General features: G+C 42.9%; 1 long non-coding RNA gene and 1 pseudogene across 2 annotated transcripts; both read left to right on the top strand.

Annotated features, from left to right (window-relative positions):
• Positions 1 to 5,215: 5,215 nt before the first annotated feature.
• On the top strand, positions 5,216 to 15,730 carry LOC132659325 (uncharacterized). 2 transcript variants are annotated; one of them, XR_009599629.1, is made up of 4 exons: positions 5,216 to 5,442; positions 5,566 to 5,674; positions 13,034 to 13,164; positions 14,970 to 15,730. It is a non-coding gene; the product is annotated as an uncharacterized LOC132659325 (long non-coding RNA). The 2 variants fall into 2 exon arrangements; XR_009599630.1 differs by lacking the exon at positions 14,970 to 15,730 and having other exon boundaries at positions 13,034 to 13,499.
• Positions 15,731 to 17,154: 1,424 nt separating this feature from the next.
• On the top strand, positions 17,155 to 17,533 carry LOC114113043 (small ribosomal subunit protein uS10-like; annotated as a pseudogene).
• Positions 17,534 to 18,165: the final 632 nt, after the last annotated feature.

Raw genomic sequence — 18,165 nt, 5'->3', positions numbered from 1 at the left:
GGAATTCAAGGGAAAAAGCGGTAAAAAGAAGATCCGCGACGCCAAACACCTGCTACTGGAGCCCCAAGGCGTCAGGTGCACGAGGGCAAAGCACCGTGGAGAAGATGCCACGTGGCCAGGATGGGCAGAGGTGGGGCAACGCCTAGACAAGGCCCCCAAGAAAGGCCGGATCCTGACCTGGAGGAGACCAGCCTGGCGTGAGGGCCAGGCAGCCAGACCCCGTCCCTCCACGACCCCAGCCCTGACCCAGGCCAAAAGTGGGCATTTGTCCTGCTTGCCTCTCCCACTTGTGTAGAGGGCTCAGGCTGCACGTGTAAAAGCACCTTCAGATCTGGGGGAGGGGTGACCCAGATCCGGCTTCCAGCCTTCTCTGGTGAGGTGGAAGGCTCCCTGAAGGTTGCGGGGTGGGGGCAGGAAGCAGTGAGGAGAGAGTGGGCATGTGGGAGGCACTTCCCTGGACGGCTTTCCTCTCCCGTGTCCACAGGACCAGCAGCCTTTGTGACTGCTGTGTCAGTCCAAAACTCGGTTGGAAAGGACAAAAATCAACTCCTATAAGGCAGAGCTGAAGATGGAATTGACCGGTGGGTAACTGTGAGTAGGTAGGACCATCCTCAGGTGTGCCTGGAAGTGAATTATTCTATTTGCGGGCTTTCCTAGTGGCTCAGTGGTAAAGAATCCACCTGCCAATACAGGAGCAATGCAGGAAGCCTGGTTTCAACCCCTGGGTTGGGAAGATCCCCTGGAGAAGGTAATGGCTACCCACTCCAGTATTTTTGCCTAGAGAATTCCAGGGACAGAGGAGTCTGATGGGCCACAGTCCATGGGGTCGCAAAAGAGTTGGAGCAATTTAGTGATTAAAACACAACATACAACAGAACCACATTTATCTGTAAGTTGGGTAAAAATTAAAATTTAAGACAAGCATGCACATTAAAAATGTCCTAAGATAACTACTACAAGACAGAAACAATGTTACCAAACAATGAAGAAAAATGGAGTGGGATGGACGGTATCAGTCTAGAAGAGAGGAAGAGTAAAACCTAGAACTAACCGAGGATTAGTTCTCGGAGGATGCAGAGTGAGAGGGCAGAGTTAAGTCCAAGCCCACAGGTAATCAGAATGAATGCAGGACAAAACTTGGATGAATTTTATAGTATGTGGATTATATTTCAGTAAAACTGTTAAGAAAATAAAATGGTTATGTGATTAGGTCAGGGCCACCTGAATAATCTCTTTCCAGTCACATGCATCATATAGCATGACCTAACATGACCTAACCACAGGAGTAAAATCCATCAAACTCCCAGTCTGGGGAACTAAGCAGAGGAGGCGGTAGGAAATCTTGGAGGCTATCCTAGCACTCTGGTGGGAAGTGATATAGATTGAAAGTAGATGGCACACATGATACATTGAACAAAAGAAACCAACACGGAAGAGTACATGCTGTTTGATTCCATTTTTATGAAATTCATAATAGGAAAAACTAGCCTGTGCTGCCAGAAATCAAGATAGTGGTAACCCTTATGGTCAAGGAGGGATGGAAATAATAGCACAGCGGAAGAAAGACTTACTCATTCAATAACTACACATTGAACACACCTGCCAGAGGCTAAGTTAAGGGGGTTCTGTGGCAATCAAAATAAGCCTCTGTCTTCATGCAGCTTTAAAAATCTATCAGGGAAGACAGAGACCATTAGAGAAATATCTACCATAAATTGCGATAAACATCACACTGGGGGAAGTGGGAGGTCCTCTGAAAGCATATGGCCGGGGGACCTAAATAGTTTAAGGGCTCCAAAAATGACTTTTAAGTGGAGACCTGAATTAGGCAGGCAAATAAGGGAGTAACAGTTAACATAGTGACTTTGGTTGACTGTGAACTGATCATTACTTACCTGTAAGATGTGACTAAGAAAGGCCACGTGGTCTGCCTCTCCAACGTTGTGAGAATGGTCTCAAGGTGAATGGAAACACCAGTCCTGCTCTAAACTGCACTGGTCAAGCAATTGCCTTCTTGCTATGACATTTTGTGCTCTGGATATTCTTCCATAAAATGAACATTGACAAGATAGAGTGACTTGAAAAATAACCACCACATTGACACAGGAGCCTGAGTCCATGTGCAAAGGAATACAGCAGAATGCACAGTGGCTTCTGGCTCAGGCTCTAGAATCAGACTGCCTGAATTGTCATCCTGTCTCCACCACCAGCCACATGACCATGGTCATTTACTGTCTGTAAGCCTCCACTTCATCAACTCTAAAGTAGGGGCAGTATTGCTACAGTGAAGAAATCTTTAGAGGATGGCTTTTTTTTTTTTTTTAATGCTCATTTTATTTTATTTTTTTTTTTAATTTTAAAATCTTTAATTCTTACATGCGTTCCCAAACATGAACCCCCCTCCCACCTCCCTCCCCATAACATCTCTCTGGGTCATCTGCGTGCACCAGCCCCAAGCATGCTGTATCCTGCGTCAGACATAGACTGGCGATTCAATTCTTACATGATAGTATACATGTTAGAATGCCATTCTCCCAAATCATCCCACCCTCTCCCTCTCCCTCTGAGTCCAAAGAGGATGGCTTTTTTAAAGAAAACAGAGGGACTATACAGATGTCTTGCGGTGGAAGAAGCATAGGTGTACAGCACAGTGCTGATAGACTGTGAATGCATTCAAGAACTCCTCTCTGGCCATGCTTTCAGATTCACCAGCCATACCTACTTGTCGCAGCCCAAACACAAAGAACTCTTAAATGCTGGGCATTTGCACATCTCAGTCCTTTCTTCTGGCATGGTTTACCCACCTTTGTTTGCTTGAAGAGCTTCTTTTCATCCTTTAAGTCTCAATTCACGTGTTGCCCCATGGGGGAAGGTTATCCTGACTGCACAAGCCAGAAGTGAGTGATCACTTGTCCATACTCTTACAGCACTCTGAATATCTCTAAAGTAACATATATCAGGTTATACCAAAATTGCTTATTCATACATTTATCTCCTCTTTATGAGCCTCTTGAGAGATGAGACCATACACAGAACTTGGCACATAATAGACAGCAAAAAGAGAACTGTTCTTTGAATGAACTGAATGAATGAATACTGATACCTTAAGAGGCTGCGAATTCCTGCCACCAGGTATATTTAAGCAAAGAAGAGACATTTGTTTAGCAAAAATGTGCAGAAACGATTGAAGCATTTGATACTGAACCAGCTAACTACTAAACAGGACCCTCAAGTCCTTGGGGTGAGGTGAAGAAAACTGAGAATCACAAAAGCACAGAGAAGGAGCAGATGTATATTTGGGGAACAGCAAGTGGCTCAGTTTGGGCAAAAGAGGACAGGATGGAGATAGGACTGTAGTAAAAAAAAAAAAAGGTGATACACCCCAAATGGCAAAGGAACATCATTTAATAGGGGTACTGTTTAAGAGGAGTGGGGAGACTTCCCTGGTGGTCCAGAGGTTAAGAATTCACCTGTCAATGAGGAAGACACAGGTTAAATTTCGGATTGAGCAAGATCCCACATGCCACAGGGCAATTAATTACTGAACTGAACTGAACAATTAACACCACAGCTACTGAAGCCCTTGTGCCCTAGAGCCCGTGCTCCACAACAAGAGATACCATTGCAATGAGAAGTCCAAGCAATGCAGCTAAAGAGTGGCCCCCGCTCACTGCAAATGGAGGGAAACCATACACAGTAATGAAGATCCAGTGAAGCCTTAAATAAATAAATTTTTTTTTAAAAAAGAGGAGTAGGCAAGGTAATGTATCCCTCATGGAATGATAAAGCCTACAGGGCCTAACAAGAGCAGGCTGCAGTTCCACAGGCACAACAGAAAAAGAAGTGGAGTTAACAGAATCCTATGAAAGGGAGGTGGCGGGGTGCCTTGATTTGAGTCTTGGCCTAAGTAGAGGAATGGGATTTAGTCACTGTCAAAATCAGGGATGTACAGGAAGAGAGGGGAGGAATAAATATCCAGCCACTTCATCTCCCTCTGCTGTCACCCTCCAGCACCCTACCAGTGCCTGTCAAAGGCCACATCCAATGACAAGCCAGACAGCAAGGGAACTGGGAAGGTAATCCATAGAAGGCAGCCTCCTGAATCCCAGCGCAGGACAGAGAAAGAGAAGCAGACTAATGATTTTGGTGGGTAAAGCCAGAGGGGCCACAAGGTGATGCATTTTACCCAGTGAATAGGAAATAGCTCCACCCTATTTCTTGTTTTCTGTTCATAATGAGACTTTTTTTTATTAATATTTTCCTGAAATAAAAGAGTTATGACTATCTGAGTCCTTCACTGTTTCCTGATACATAATGCAACAAAGCTTATTAGGTTGAGATTTACTTTTTTCTCCACTGTCTAATTAGAAGCTTAGCACCTCTAAGAGGATTATTTACAAATCATTATCACTGAGCACATGGAGCCTTTAAAGATTTTTGACTCTCACAAACTCCTTGCCAGACTTTTCAAATTAAGGTGTAGAGGGAAAAAATATCTGAAAAAGGAAAAGGCTGAGTCACCACATACCTAGAAGCCCTTCACCTGCTTATGGCATCAAGTACCTCAGCAGCAGCAGGATTCAGCAAACCCTGACACTTCCTATTTTCAGACTGAAGGAGCAAATGATACAAGGCAGCAATAGCATGTGTGTGAGAGTATGCTCCTCCCACCCACCTGTGCTTGCACTTGCGCACACACACACACACACACACACACACACACACACACACACTCATGCTTTCTAACCTGTCGTAAAGCAATCCTCTTTTCATGATTAGAGGCTGCATTCATGTTTGACTTCTGAAAATGAATCAAGTGTTCTTGAAAGTCTTGCCTGATTCCTCCACTCCACCAAAACATCCACTCCCAAGGACAGCAGGAATACCAGTTGGTCAACACTTGGGCTTTTGCTTAGACTCAGGGCTGTGGTGCAGACAGTCAGATGCCCCTCTGTGGAAAACAGCAAGGCCAATAAAGGCCAATGAGGTAAGAAACCACATGTACCCTTCAAACAGTAAATAACATTGTGTGGGTTTAATAAATCATTCTGTTATGAATCCAGTACGCAGTATTTATCTTGCTACAAATATGTTTTGTTTCCTGACATCTTTTAAAAGAACAGTTTGATGACAGCGAACACTTTCTTTAATCTTCCTGACGGTTGTACCCAGATCTGTTTTTGATACTGAGAACTGCACAAATAAATTGCCCACATCATATCCTGCTGCAATCTAAATCTCTAATTTAACTATGCTGTTTTCTTGTCTTTCAAACAGACACACTGCAGCTGCCTTCCCAGTGAAGTCCAGTGCAAAGCAGGGGGAGGTGTGCCAAAGAGGCCCGAGAGATGGACATTTCCTCAGTGTAGGTAAGAGAACAGGCTGGAGGCAGGAGAGGGCGGCTGGAGCCCTGTGGATCCACACACTGTGACCATCATTCAGGTAACTGCTCTTTCTTCATCTTCTGAGGGGGTAATTCTTGGCTGCTGGCTTAACTTTCAGAAAGTACCCCCCTTCTCCAAGCTTCCTGGATCAACTTCTACTTTTGCATCTTCTTTTCTTTAGCAAAAAGGAGTCACCACTGGAAAGCTCTAAGATTCAGAGGAAGTGAGTAAACAGCATTTTTATTTTTCCTTCAGTGGAATATAAGTTCTTCAAAAGAAGAAGAGTACAGGTAATTCATTATATCTTATCAGTGTATTACCAATCAGAGGAGTGTAAGGTTTCTTATCGAATCAGATTCTGTCTTTGTTGAGAAAGAAGATATGAGGGGTCTGGACTTTTTTGTTTTTCCAATAGAACCTTGTTTTGGTTTGGTTTTGTGTGTGTGTGTTTCAAGGAGACATGATTTTCCTGGCTGTGACATAAAATGCTCCATTTCACCAGACTGCATTAAGCAGTTCAGCTTATGACTATAAACAGTCTCTGGCTTTTGTCATTAGGATGAATTGTTCAAGTGTAAGGTACTCAAAGATAATGTCCTCAAGCCATTTAAGCCAAGTTCTTTTATTCTTCATTCGAGTAAACATGTCTTGGATAACTTCTATGAGTTCTGGCATGGACAAGAGTCATTAGAGTCATATTCCAAGTCGAGATGGGTGCTAATCTCCTCTTCTTACCCTACCTATTAATAATATCACAGGCTAGAGACACAGCTGGCCAGGGTCTCACCTATATGATCTATAACAGGGAAAGCTAACTGGCATTAAGGCATGTGGGAGAAACCATAAAGCACAGCATTTATACACAGTGATGCTGAACTTGGTCTGGGTTCAGTTCCCACATCTGCCACCTTTTAGGTCAAATAGGATAAACAGCTTAACCTGAGAGTAATAAATACGAAGGACTTAGATGAGGACTTCAGTTCAGTTCAGTCGCTCAGTCATGTTCAACTCTTTGCGACCCCATGAATCGCAGCACGCCAGGCCTCCCTGTCCATCACCATCTCCTGGAGTTCACTCAGACTCACGTCCATCAAGTCAGTGATGCCATCCAGCCATCTCATCCTCGGTCATCCCCTTCTCCTCCTGCCCTCAATCCCACTCAGCATCAGAGTCTTTTCCAATGAGTCAACTCTTCTCATGAGGTGGCCAAAGTACTGGAGTTTCAGCTTTAGCATCATTCCTTCCAAAGAACTCCCAGGGCTGATCTCCTTCAGAATGGACTGGTTGGATCTCCTTGCAGTCCAAGGGACTCTCAAGAGTCTTCTCCAACACCACAGTTCAAAAGCATCAATTCTTTGGCACTCAGCCTTCTTCACAGTCCAACTCTCACATCCATACATGACCACAGGAAAAACCATATCCTTGACTAGACGGACATTAGTCAGCAAAGTAATGTCTCTGCTTTTGAATATACTATCTAGGTTGGTCATAACTTTTCTTCCAAGGAGTAAGCATCTTTTAATTTCATGGCTGCAGTCACCATCTATAGTGATTTTGGAGCCCAAAAAGATAAAGTCTGACACTGTTTCCCCATCTATTTCCAATGGAGTGATGGGACCAGAGGCCATGATCTTCGTTTTCTGAATGTTGAGCTTTAGGCCAACTTTTTCGCTCTCCTCTTTCACTTTCATCAAGAGGCTTTTTAGTTCCTCTTCACTTTCTGCCATAAGGGTGGTGTCATCTGCATGTCTGAGGTTATTGATATTTCTCCCTGCAATCTTGATTCCAGCTTGTGTTTCTTCCAGTCCAGCGTTTCTCATGATGTACTCTGCATAGAAGTTAAATAAGCAGGGTGACAATATACAGCCTTGATGAACTTCTTTTCCTGTTTGGAACCAGTCTGTTGTTCCATGTCCAGTTCTAACTGTTTCTTCCTGACCTGCATACAGATTTCTCAAGAGGCAGGTTAGGTGGTCTGGTATTCCCATCTCTTTCAGAATTTTCCACAGTTTATTGTGATCCACACAGTCAAAGGCTTTGGCATAGTCAATAAAGCAGAAATAGATGTTTTTCTGGAACTCTCTTGCTTTTTCCATGATCCAGCGAATGTTGGCAATTTGATCTCTGGTTCCTCTGCCTTTTCTAAAACCAGCTTGAACATCAGGGAGTTCACGGTTCACGTATTGCTGAAGCCTGGCTTGGAGAATTTTGAGCATTACTTTACTAGCATGTGAGATGAGTGCAATAGTATGTGGTAAATATTATACTAAATGTTAATAATTTTTAGGACTCTGGCTTTAACCAGGCTCGGTCACCATCAAGAGGAATGATTAGGGATCAAGGCCTAGCCTTCCTCCTACTGAAGTGGCCGAGTCATCCCCTACCTTTTTCACCAGGTCCAGCAGTGCCACCGCAGTGACGTGAACGTCCTTCACCACCATCCTCCCCAGCCTCTCAGTGCTGTCCCACCACTCTCCTGGGCTGACCCTGTTGTTCTCACAAATATCATCTCTACCAGATTGCTGAATGTGACCCTGCTTTCTTTTTTTAGTAAATCTCCTATAAAGGGTAGTTTCACCTTTTTAGTCTCCTGTAGGACAGTCTTTCAAATAACATGATAAAAGTTACCCCCTGAGTTGTCAGAAAACATTTGGGGACAACTCCAATAACCTATTCAAAAAGTTCCTTCCCAGTGATTATAAAGTACTGTTCCAAGCAAGGAGTTAAATCATCTTGGTCTGTGCCTATATGTCAGTATCATTACACTTTATGTTTGCTGCCCCACAGCAATACACACACACGCACACGCGCGCGCGCACACACACACACACACACACACACACACAGTCTTGCATCATACCTTATTGGATATTTTTAGGTCTTCCCTGGTGGCTCAGAGGTTAAAGCATCTGCCTGCAATGTGGGAGACCTGGGTTCAGTCCCTGGGTTGGGAAGATCCCCTGAAGGAAATGGTAACCCACTCCAGTATTCTTGCCTGGAGAATCCCATGGATGGAGGAGCCTGGTAGGCTACAGTCCACGGGGTCACAAAGAGTCGGCACGACTGAGCTACTTCACTTTCACTTTCTAAGGTCTGATCAACAAATTCTCTTTACAATATTCTCAGGGAACCGATCAAGTTCACATGCAAAAGAGATCTGAAGCATGTTTGGTGCATGCTGAGGCTCTTGATATTATAGATTGGTTGGTATTATATATTAGCCCCTTTCTAAGGCTATATATTAGGTTTCCTCAACTCTTTTTCTTTCCTGATGTTTCCATGTTAGTGTTTCTTAAACTGTGGTCAAGGACCATTGACATCAAAGTCATCTGACTTATTAAAAACAATTTCCCCACATCAGCTGAGCCAGGGTCTCTTGGAGGAAGACTCAAATGCTTAAAGTTCCACAAGCTGTTCCTTCTATGCACTCTAAATAAAGTTTGAGAACTTCTGTTCTACATCATTTTGAAATACACATTGTTTTGAAACAAGCATTATGTATCTATCTGACCAGTTACACTCTTAACATAAAACTTTGTATTCCATCCTTTGTTATTTAAAATATGCTCTTGCTATGGCAAGGGTAAAAAACATCTGCAAGGCAGGACAGCCACTGGTCTCAGGAATAAATGAAATCAAGTCAGTTTTCTTCCTTTAAGATAAAAGGATTGGCATAAATATAAAACAAAGCCTGTAATAGGAAGTCCCAACAGCCTAGGGGTAGCCTAGTTGTTGGTGGATGAGCTTTTCAGTCAGTGAGACTAGGGTTTAAATTCCAGGAAGGATACTAACTAACTGTGTGACCTTTACTTTTCTTAATCAGTCTGTTTTGGTTTTCTCACCTGTAAAATTTTAGATAATTATACTGACCTCATAGATTTGTTATAAGAATGAAGTGAGAAAAAGGTAGGTAAGGCACTTGGTATAGTACATAATAAGCATGTTAGAAGAGTTATCATTTCCAAATGAGAATTATTCCTGATGGATTCACAAATAAAGCAGACAGCTCTCATCTGAATAAAATCTTCAAGATGGTTAGTGAACTACTGGCCAGATGCTATCTTTCCTCTTTTCCAGATATCTAGAAACCTCAAAAGTGTCTTTTGCAAAGCACCAAAGAGCAGGACAAACAAGGCAAAAGAGTCAGATATTCTACCAGACTACTCCAGCCCTAGAGAAGAGTCTAGAGAAAGCATGGCAAAACCAGTGTATAAGATGAAGCTTTCAAAGGTGGGGCAGATTCACTCAACAAAATAGTTCTAGGACACGTGTCAGGCGCAGTTCCAAGCTGAGAATACAGCATAGAACAAAACAAACAAAAGCTTTTCTCTTGTGGGGTTCATACTCTAGCGCAGGGAAGCACACAACAACTCAATTAATAAAATGTACAATATGTCTGATAGTGAAATGTGCTTTGAGAAAAATCAAGCAAAAAATAGGAATAGGGACTTCCTTAAGGAACAAGTGGTTAGGACTCCGCACTTGCACTGCCGAGGGAAAACTAAGATCCCACAAGCCCCACAGTGTGGCCAAAATAAAGTAAATGCGGCACTACAAAAAATAGGGATAAGCACAACCAGGGTAGTTAATAGTTAGTCATGGTAAAGCAGAAACACCTATGCATTACCCCCTCGGTGTCATCTCCCTTTGCCCTAAATCCACATGTGAAAGGTGACCACTTCATTAATTAATACTCAGCAACTATTTTCTGAAGAAAGGATATGCCTCAAGAGGAAACCAAAATCTTTGAAAATAAAGCAACCTTTACACACCTGTTTCAACTGGGTAGAATTAGTATCTGGCACATTTAAACACTCAGTAAATCATTGTTGCAGAAATCAGTAGCTCAGCAAATAAATGGAAGGATTACCACCTTTCAGGAAGGATGACTCCAGCTCCATCCACAGAGCCAGGCTGCTCTCTGTAATGATCACAACCTCCATAATAAACAACAAAAACATGAGCCTGATTGCTCACTAATCCTTGGTATTCTCCCAAGCACTTTATATGGATTATCTCATTGGAACGTTTCAACGATACTGGAGATTCAGGGGAGGAATTGCCCAGTACAGGCCTGTGGATACCATCTCTGTTGAGTAGTGTCCTTCCTGTTGAGAAGTGCAAATCCTTCTTAGTCAATAAGTCAGGTCCTAAGTAGACTTCAGAGCAATGATTATGATTATCAATCAATAAGGATTATCAAATTATCAAACACAGGTATTCCCATTTTCCAACCCAGCTGCCAGTGTCTTCTCAGCAACTCACTGTTTCTGATAACCATCCAGTCCAGACTAGAACTTTTTAATGTCTTTTCTCTTTCAGTCATTCTACTGGTGTTATCCAGCACTCACTATATACAAAGCTTGAGGTGCAGTCAGAGGTCCCTGCCCTCCAGGAATCTACAATCAGATCCTGAAAGAAGGCTCAACCCCGTAGAGCAGTGGTCCCCAACCTCCGGGATCTAATGCCTGAAGATGTGAGGTGGAGCTGATGTAATAGTAATAGAAATAAAGTACACAATAAATGAAATGTACTGAATCACCCAAAAACCATCACCCCCACCTGCAGTCAGAGGAAACCAGTTCCTGGTATCAAAAAAATTGGGGGCCACTGCTTTAGCAGAATGAAACAAAGCAAAGCAATGTGTTTGCCCTGGGGTGCACACAACAGGTGTAAGAGGGGACTGAAGACTTTGATTTATACCTTCGGAGGCTAATTCTGATTTCTGGTATGGAGAACCATTGGAAGAAGCAAGGACAGAGATAACTGTGAGTCAGAAAGGGTGGTCATACGCCTCAGAGAGACAAGCGAGGTGTGCTTTGGCTACACCAAAGACCCAAAACAGGGCCACAGATGAGCACATGGGCAGCTTCTTTCTGAGGAAAGCCAGTCACTGACAAGGCCAGAAGAGTCTGTGCCTGCCCTGCTGGACCCCACTGTGAAGAGTTAAAGCTGAAAATCAGTGCTGAATTACAGGTCATGCGACCACACACCCAAACCATAATTAAGAAAGGGAGAATTGGATTTACCAGGAAAAACAAATTGCCTACGAATGTAGTGCTGTAAGCAGTTCTGGGAACAAACAGTGCCCAGTTTATTTTTTTCCAGTGTTTTAAAAGGAAAGAGACAACAATTAGGGAGGAAGTAGAGGTACCAGTGCAGGGGCACAGAGGAGCAGGTCTAAAAGGAGGGGCCTTAGGACCCTGCGCCACACGTGGTCCAAGTTGGATGCCAATCTAGCTCTCTTGTTTCTCTGCTTAAACCCACCAGAAGCCTCCCACTCTCCTTTAAACAGAGCCCCAACTCCTTCACCTGACCCTTCCTTCACCAACTCCTTCAAAGACTTGCAAAACGTAGTGCTTCCCTTGGCTTCATCTCACCATTCCCCTCTTCCCTTCATCTATTCTGAACTGCCCTCAAGTCTTCCCAGGTGTTTCAATCCCAGCTTCCATTAAGTCATCACATGGAACACCTTTCCCCTGTCCATCTTCATCTGACTGCCACCTACTTATTCTTCAGAGCTCAGCTTAAATACCATTTACACAAAAAAGCTTTCCTTACCCTGGTTGAGGTTAGGTCCCTTTGCTCTGTTCGCATAATTCCCAATATTTCCTCTCTCATAATATTCATCAACTTTGTAATCATTATTGATTATGAGTCTTTGCTACTAAATAGTAAACTTCATGAGTGCAGAGATTATTGCAAGTACCATAAAACACCCATTAAATTAATCAATAGATTCAATTGAAGCAAAATTTATTAGGGGACTTTAGGTCCTTCTTTCTCCCTGAATTGTAAATTGCAAGGGAAAAAAAAAAAAACACAACATTAAGCAACATCTCAAAGAAGAGAAAGGATAGTTCTTGCCTGTGGTGGCCCAGCAGCTTAGCTTTATGATCAGGCATACCTTTCTTCATTAGCATGTGCCCCCTATCCAGAAAAGTAATTTTATAAAATAATTTTACCCCCTTCCCAGTCCAGGAAATATTATCTTTCCTCTTAATTTATTCTCACTTCATTCATTCAACATTTATAAAGCAACTTCAGTGCGCAAAGCACTGACTCTTCCTACATTTTTGTTGTTTTCAAATTTTCACAGGTAGCGATTTAGGAGTTGGCTATAATAAAAATTCAGAAATAAGCAAGACCTTAATTTCAGGGGGTAAAAAGCTTAATAGTCAGAAATACATTAAGTATTGAGTTGTTGGCAACACAAAAACTAGTGTGAATTGGCTTAAATCCATGACTTCATTGGCCCACAAGTCTTTTAAAGGCCAGAAGTTTAAGGCAGGTTTTTTCTCCAGAACTTCACAGAGTCCCTAGGCTTTGGCTCCTTTATGATTCTCTGGGCCCTACCCTCTGAATGACAGCTTGCCCTTCTCAGCTTCCCTTGTAGTAGCAGTTATTCCAACATCTCACCTCTTCCACCTTGCCAAAAGAAAAGGAGCTCTTCACCCATTTCCCACAAATGAAAAATGGAAGCCTGCTTCCCATGAGCCTCCAGCAAACAGGGGAATTTCCTCCCCATCACTGTCTTGAATCTGGCCATAAGCCCATCCCAGAACCAATTGCCTCACCCAGGGAATGAGATACACTGGTTGGTTTCAGCCCTACAGGATCTACCAAATATGGTGTCCATTCCACACCAGGTGTGTAGCTGAGCAAAGGAAAACATATCCCTAAAGGGAAAAAAATTTGAAGACTGTTAGAGAAATGAAGAAACAGACATGGATGAAGAAACAGACATTGATGAAGCAGTCAACAAGTGTTCATTACACAGGTATGTGGTCGGGCCCAAGATGGCTGTTCTCTTGCTCTCTGTACATCCCCTGATCAACCAGCACCTGCTTCACCTATACCCTACTCACCTGATCGACCTTCCCTCTTAATCATAGAGCCTAATAGCTGCCTATGTGCTTGCCCACTGCCCTGGCTGCTGATTTCCTTGGTAACTGAGAAACCAACCTGACAACTGGTAGCCTCCTTCTCCCCCTAGTAGTGAAGACTGCTGCTATGTCCTGCCTGCCATCTGCTGTACATGGTGGGATATTCCTTCAGAACCTTTTGCTTCAGACGCATAAGATCCCGTGTCCAATAAACCACTGATGTCTCTGCTGTTGTTCTGAGTTCTTTCCTAGGTCTCACAGCCAGGGAATTACAAGGTTTACAGAGTTTTCCAGAGCAGTGTTCCAGTTTCTCTATATAATGCTCAGAAATGTTTGACCCTTTGCAACCCCATGGACTGTAGCCTGGCAGTCTCCTCTGTCCATGGGATTTTCCGGGCAAGAATACTGGAGTGGGTAGCCATTTCCTTCCCCACCCAGGGATCGAACCTAGATCTCCTGCATTGCAGGCATATTCTTTACCAACTGAGCCACCAGGGAAGCCAGGTTCTCCACCTCACATAAAGAAATATGTCATCACTGCTGGGTAGCTTATAGAATCCTTGATTCTTAGGATTAAAAGGAATTACACATAGAGTCCAATCTAACCCTTCCTGTTATAGTAATTAAGGCTGGGAAGATTGAAGTAATTTGCCCCCAAGTTACACAATTTAGTGAGTACCATCAAAAAGAACATAACTCAGATGTTTTTATTTTTGTTCTAACATTCTTCTTGAGTGTCATTACAACACAACAAAATCATACCATATGATAAGTCATTTCTGTTATTCTATAAACATTGAGTTTATTGGCAGAGAATATTTTTTGTTGGGTTTGTGTAAGGGTAGGTAGGAAAGAGTGAAAGAATGGAAAAACAGAACAGTTTTGATGTCTTTTTAATTTTAATTCACACAAATTTCTAACACATTTATTGACTGAGAAAATATGATGCTAGGACTTTGATAATAAGAATCTACACAGTAAGACTTCTAAGTCCTGATCCCAGGGCTGAACACCATTTGGTGAAAAGACAAATTCCGGGCTCTGCTGTCAACAATTGGTGTGTTTGAGACCTACCAAATAATGCACATTTATAATGCTTTTGATCTGAGGAAGAACTTTTCAGAGTAGAGAAAAAGTTCATGCTAGTCAGTAGACAAACATCACAGAGCCACCTGTGCTCTAGGACCTGTGAACTTTCCTCCAGGTCACAGAATTGCATTGCATTTTCAGGGCAGACCAGCTAGCAATGGCCAGCTGTGGGTGAGGGAAGAATAGACAAGAGACAACCAAAAATACCCTCCCTGAGCCTGGAGAATCTCTTCATTAGTATTCACACACCCTCTGGATATGGAGAGCCTACTCAAAGGCAAAGAGTTTATTCAGATGGTACTTATCTTAAACCCTTATTTATCACTAGTATCTCTGCAGCAATTAGTTGTTTGTTTTTTTTGATTGGAGGATAATTGCTTTACAACTACAACAACATGAATCAGCCATAAATACATTACACATATATCCCCTCCTTCTTGAATCTCCCTCCAAACCCCTGCCCCCATCCCACCACTCTAGGTCATCACAGAGAACTGGGTTGAGCTCCCTGTGTTACACCGCAACTCCCCATTACCTATCTGTTTTACATATGGTAATGTATGTATTTCAATGCCACTCTCTCAATTTGTCCCACCCTCTCCTTCCCCAGGTGCGTCTGCAAGTCCATTCTCTACATCTGCATCTCTTTTCCTGCCCTGAAGATAGATTCATCAGTATGCTTTTTCTAGATTCCACACAAATGCATTAATATACAAATATTTTTCTCTTTCTGGCACACTCTGTATAACAGGCTCTGAGTTCATCCACCTCAGTTCAACTGACTCAGATTCATTCCTGAGTAATATTCTATTGCATATATGTATGTCAACTACAAGTTGGCACTAGCCGAGGGCACTTGCCATCTGCTTCTGCGGAGATTGAATCCTATGCTGCTGCAGCTGTTGACCTTTATCACCCCTAAAAGGAATTCAGTATCCTCTATAACACTACATTTTGGTCCTTTCTTATCTCAGTCTCTTTCAGCATAAGGACTATATTTTACTCACAATTGCATTTTCATCTATTGCACAGAGTAGATGCCAAATTAATGTTTAGTGAGTTGGATTGAACTGAGTCATATGATGTCTGTCTTGCCTTCAAAGCAGATTCAAATCACACTTTTCTTCCAGAATATGTCCTAAACTATCCTAACTGTATGTTCAGTCTATGTCTTGAGTCAACATAGTTGCTTCCTCTATCCAACTCCAAAACTTCAAGTGCAGCCCCAACTCAACTCCCAGGACCGTGTATAAACTGAGCCAGGAGACCTTTGAGTAACTAGTCCATATTCCAGAGCTCAGCATTAAATCACCCTTGCCACTAGTCCAATCATCCATTTATTTGTTTCTTTAATAAACATTTAAAAGCCAACTTGGTGCCAGGCCCTATGCTGTTATTGTTGTTTAATCCCAAAGTCACGTCTGACTCTTTTGTGACACCATTAACTTTAACCTGCCAGGCTCCTCTGTCCATGGGATTTCCCAGGCAAGAATACTGGAGTGGATTGCCATTTCCTTCTCCAGGGGATCTTCGCAACCCACAGATGGAACCAGCATCTCCTGAATTGCAGGCAGATTATTCATCACTGAGCCACCTGGGAAGCCCAGGCCCTATATTAAGTGCAAAAGAAATTAAGATGAAGATGTTATGAGCTGGGCCCTCAGGGAGCCCACAGCTAGTTGGTTGAGGGGCAGGGGGGACATTAAACAGGTAACCCTGTTGCAGATCCTCTATCATATTTTGCCTAATCTCCAGTATAATTTCTTTTTCTTGGTATTCTCTGTCTTCATTCTTGTTCCAGAAACCCCAACTCTCCAGACTGGAAATTGAAATCCTACTTGCAATCCTACCGCCAGGACAAAAGACTTGTGCACAGTTTTCTTTTCCATATACCCAGCCCCTCTGCACACCACTTTTCACTGAGTGAGAAAAGTCTGACTTCTTCACAGGGTCCTGATTCTTTGTTTCAGGACTCTCTGACCTGGCTCGCAAGTCTGGCATCTAATATGAATTATCCAGTCCTTTTAGGATTACAGTACATAATTCTCTGTGATCTTATTTAGAATGGATATCCTCAGGATCCATTCCCCCAGATGTTCTAGTTGTCTGTATTTATTACAAGCCTCCCAGGCAATTTTAAAACAGATGGTCCAGAGACTTTGAGAAGCATTGTCGTAAGGTTCACATATTCACTTAAATTTTAGAATTATTTACACTGTCTCTATCTCACCCCACCATCACAATTTGGACCCTGCAAACCTTCAAGGACTGGGATAATTCCCCAATTCTTCTGCCAAAGGAAGTGGAATTCAGTCAGCAGAAGACTTACTGTGCATGACTATGTTCTTTGACTTTTGAATATTATCTTCCCCAAAGTCCCCATCACTGGGCACTGCCTACCTATTGGGACAGCCTAGATGCTTTATCTTGACCTCCTGGCCAGTTACATGCTTGAACTCTGATCTATTTCCATTACCCCTGAAACACCATGTTTTGTCCATCAATACCTGAAAGTCAATCTCTCACCTCTCTATCTGCTGTCATTAGCTAGCCAGGTTTGGCTCCAGATTCCAGAATTCCCCACCTAGTCTATGCAAGTGATAATTATTGACTGTCTGGGTAAGTTCTCAGAAATCCCAGGCCATGGTCATATTTTCTTTATTAGAAATCCCATACTCTTTGAGGAAGACTCAGACACTGCTGCAGCGGAGCCCTGAGCCACCCACTCCTGCTCCTGCCTCCCCAGTGTTGGCTCTTGCAGAGGAACAAGTCAGTCAGGAGACCACACCACAGCCATGCCCTTTAAAGACACCCGTAATACTCCACTGGAGCCAAAGTTGGAGGATCACCCTCACCAGCCGCAATGTGAAGTCTCTAAAGAAGGTATGTGCTGACTTGATGGGCGGTAGGAAGGAAAAGAATCTGAAAGTGAAAGGACCTGATCAGACTATGAGGCCCGCCAAGACTGAGAATAACTACAAGGAAAACTCCTTGAGGTGAAGGTTCTAAGACTTGGGATCAATTACAGATGAGAATCCACAAGCGACTCCTTGACCTGCACAGTCCTTCTGAGATTGTCAAGCAGATCACGTCCATCAGTAATGAGCCAGGAGTCAAGGTGGAAGTCACCACTGCTGATGCCTAAGTCAACCTTTTAAATAAACTGATAATCAGTTGTTAAAAAGAGAAAAGAAATCCCATAGCACCAATTGTCTGCATCATTCATTTCACCTGTTATACCTAGATCTGTTCCCAACATCCTATCTCACCAGCAAGATTATAAATTAATATTACTGAGTATTCGTGGGTTAAATAATCACATGGGCCCTAACTATGGAAGACACAACATAAGACATTTATAATAAAAGTAAAGCACCAGAGGAACTTACATTACCAGAAAAGTCAGGCTTAGAAGAGATGCTGGAGTTCACATTGAGTTCCCAGGGAAAAAGTGATTTTTAACCATCATGGTAATATTTTCCATTCATTGAAGACCAATCATGTGTACCAGGCACTGTACTAGATATATTAAATGTCATTCTTCTAATCCTTACAACTATCCTTTGAAGAAACCTTTGATGCTCAAGGAAGTCCACAAACTTTCCGATGATGACACAGCCAGAAAGTAAATGAGTTGAGATAATTTACGTTGACTCCAAAGCCCATGGTATGTCTGCACGCATGTATGCTAAGTCGCCTCAGCCATGTCTGACTCTTTGCGACCCTACAGACTGTAGCCTGCCAGTCTCCTCTGTCCATGGGATTCTGCAGGCAAGAATACTGGAGTGGGTTGCCACCCCCTCTTC

This window comes from Ovis aries, chromosome 1, assembly GCF_016772045.2.
Source record: "Ovis aries strain OAR_USU_Benz2616 breed Rambouillet chromosome 1, ARS-UI_Ramb_v3.0, whole genome shotgun sequence".
Classification (NCBI taxonomy): domain Eukaryota; kingdom Metazoa; phylum Chordata; class Mammalia; order Artiodactyla; family Bovidae; genus Ovis; species Ovis aries.
Note: the sequence above shows the minus strand (reverse complement) of the source record. Positions and strands in the feature narration are given on the sequence as shown.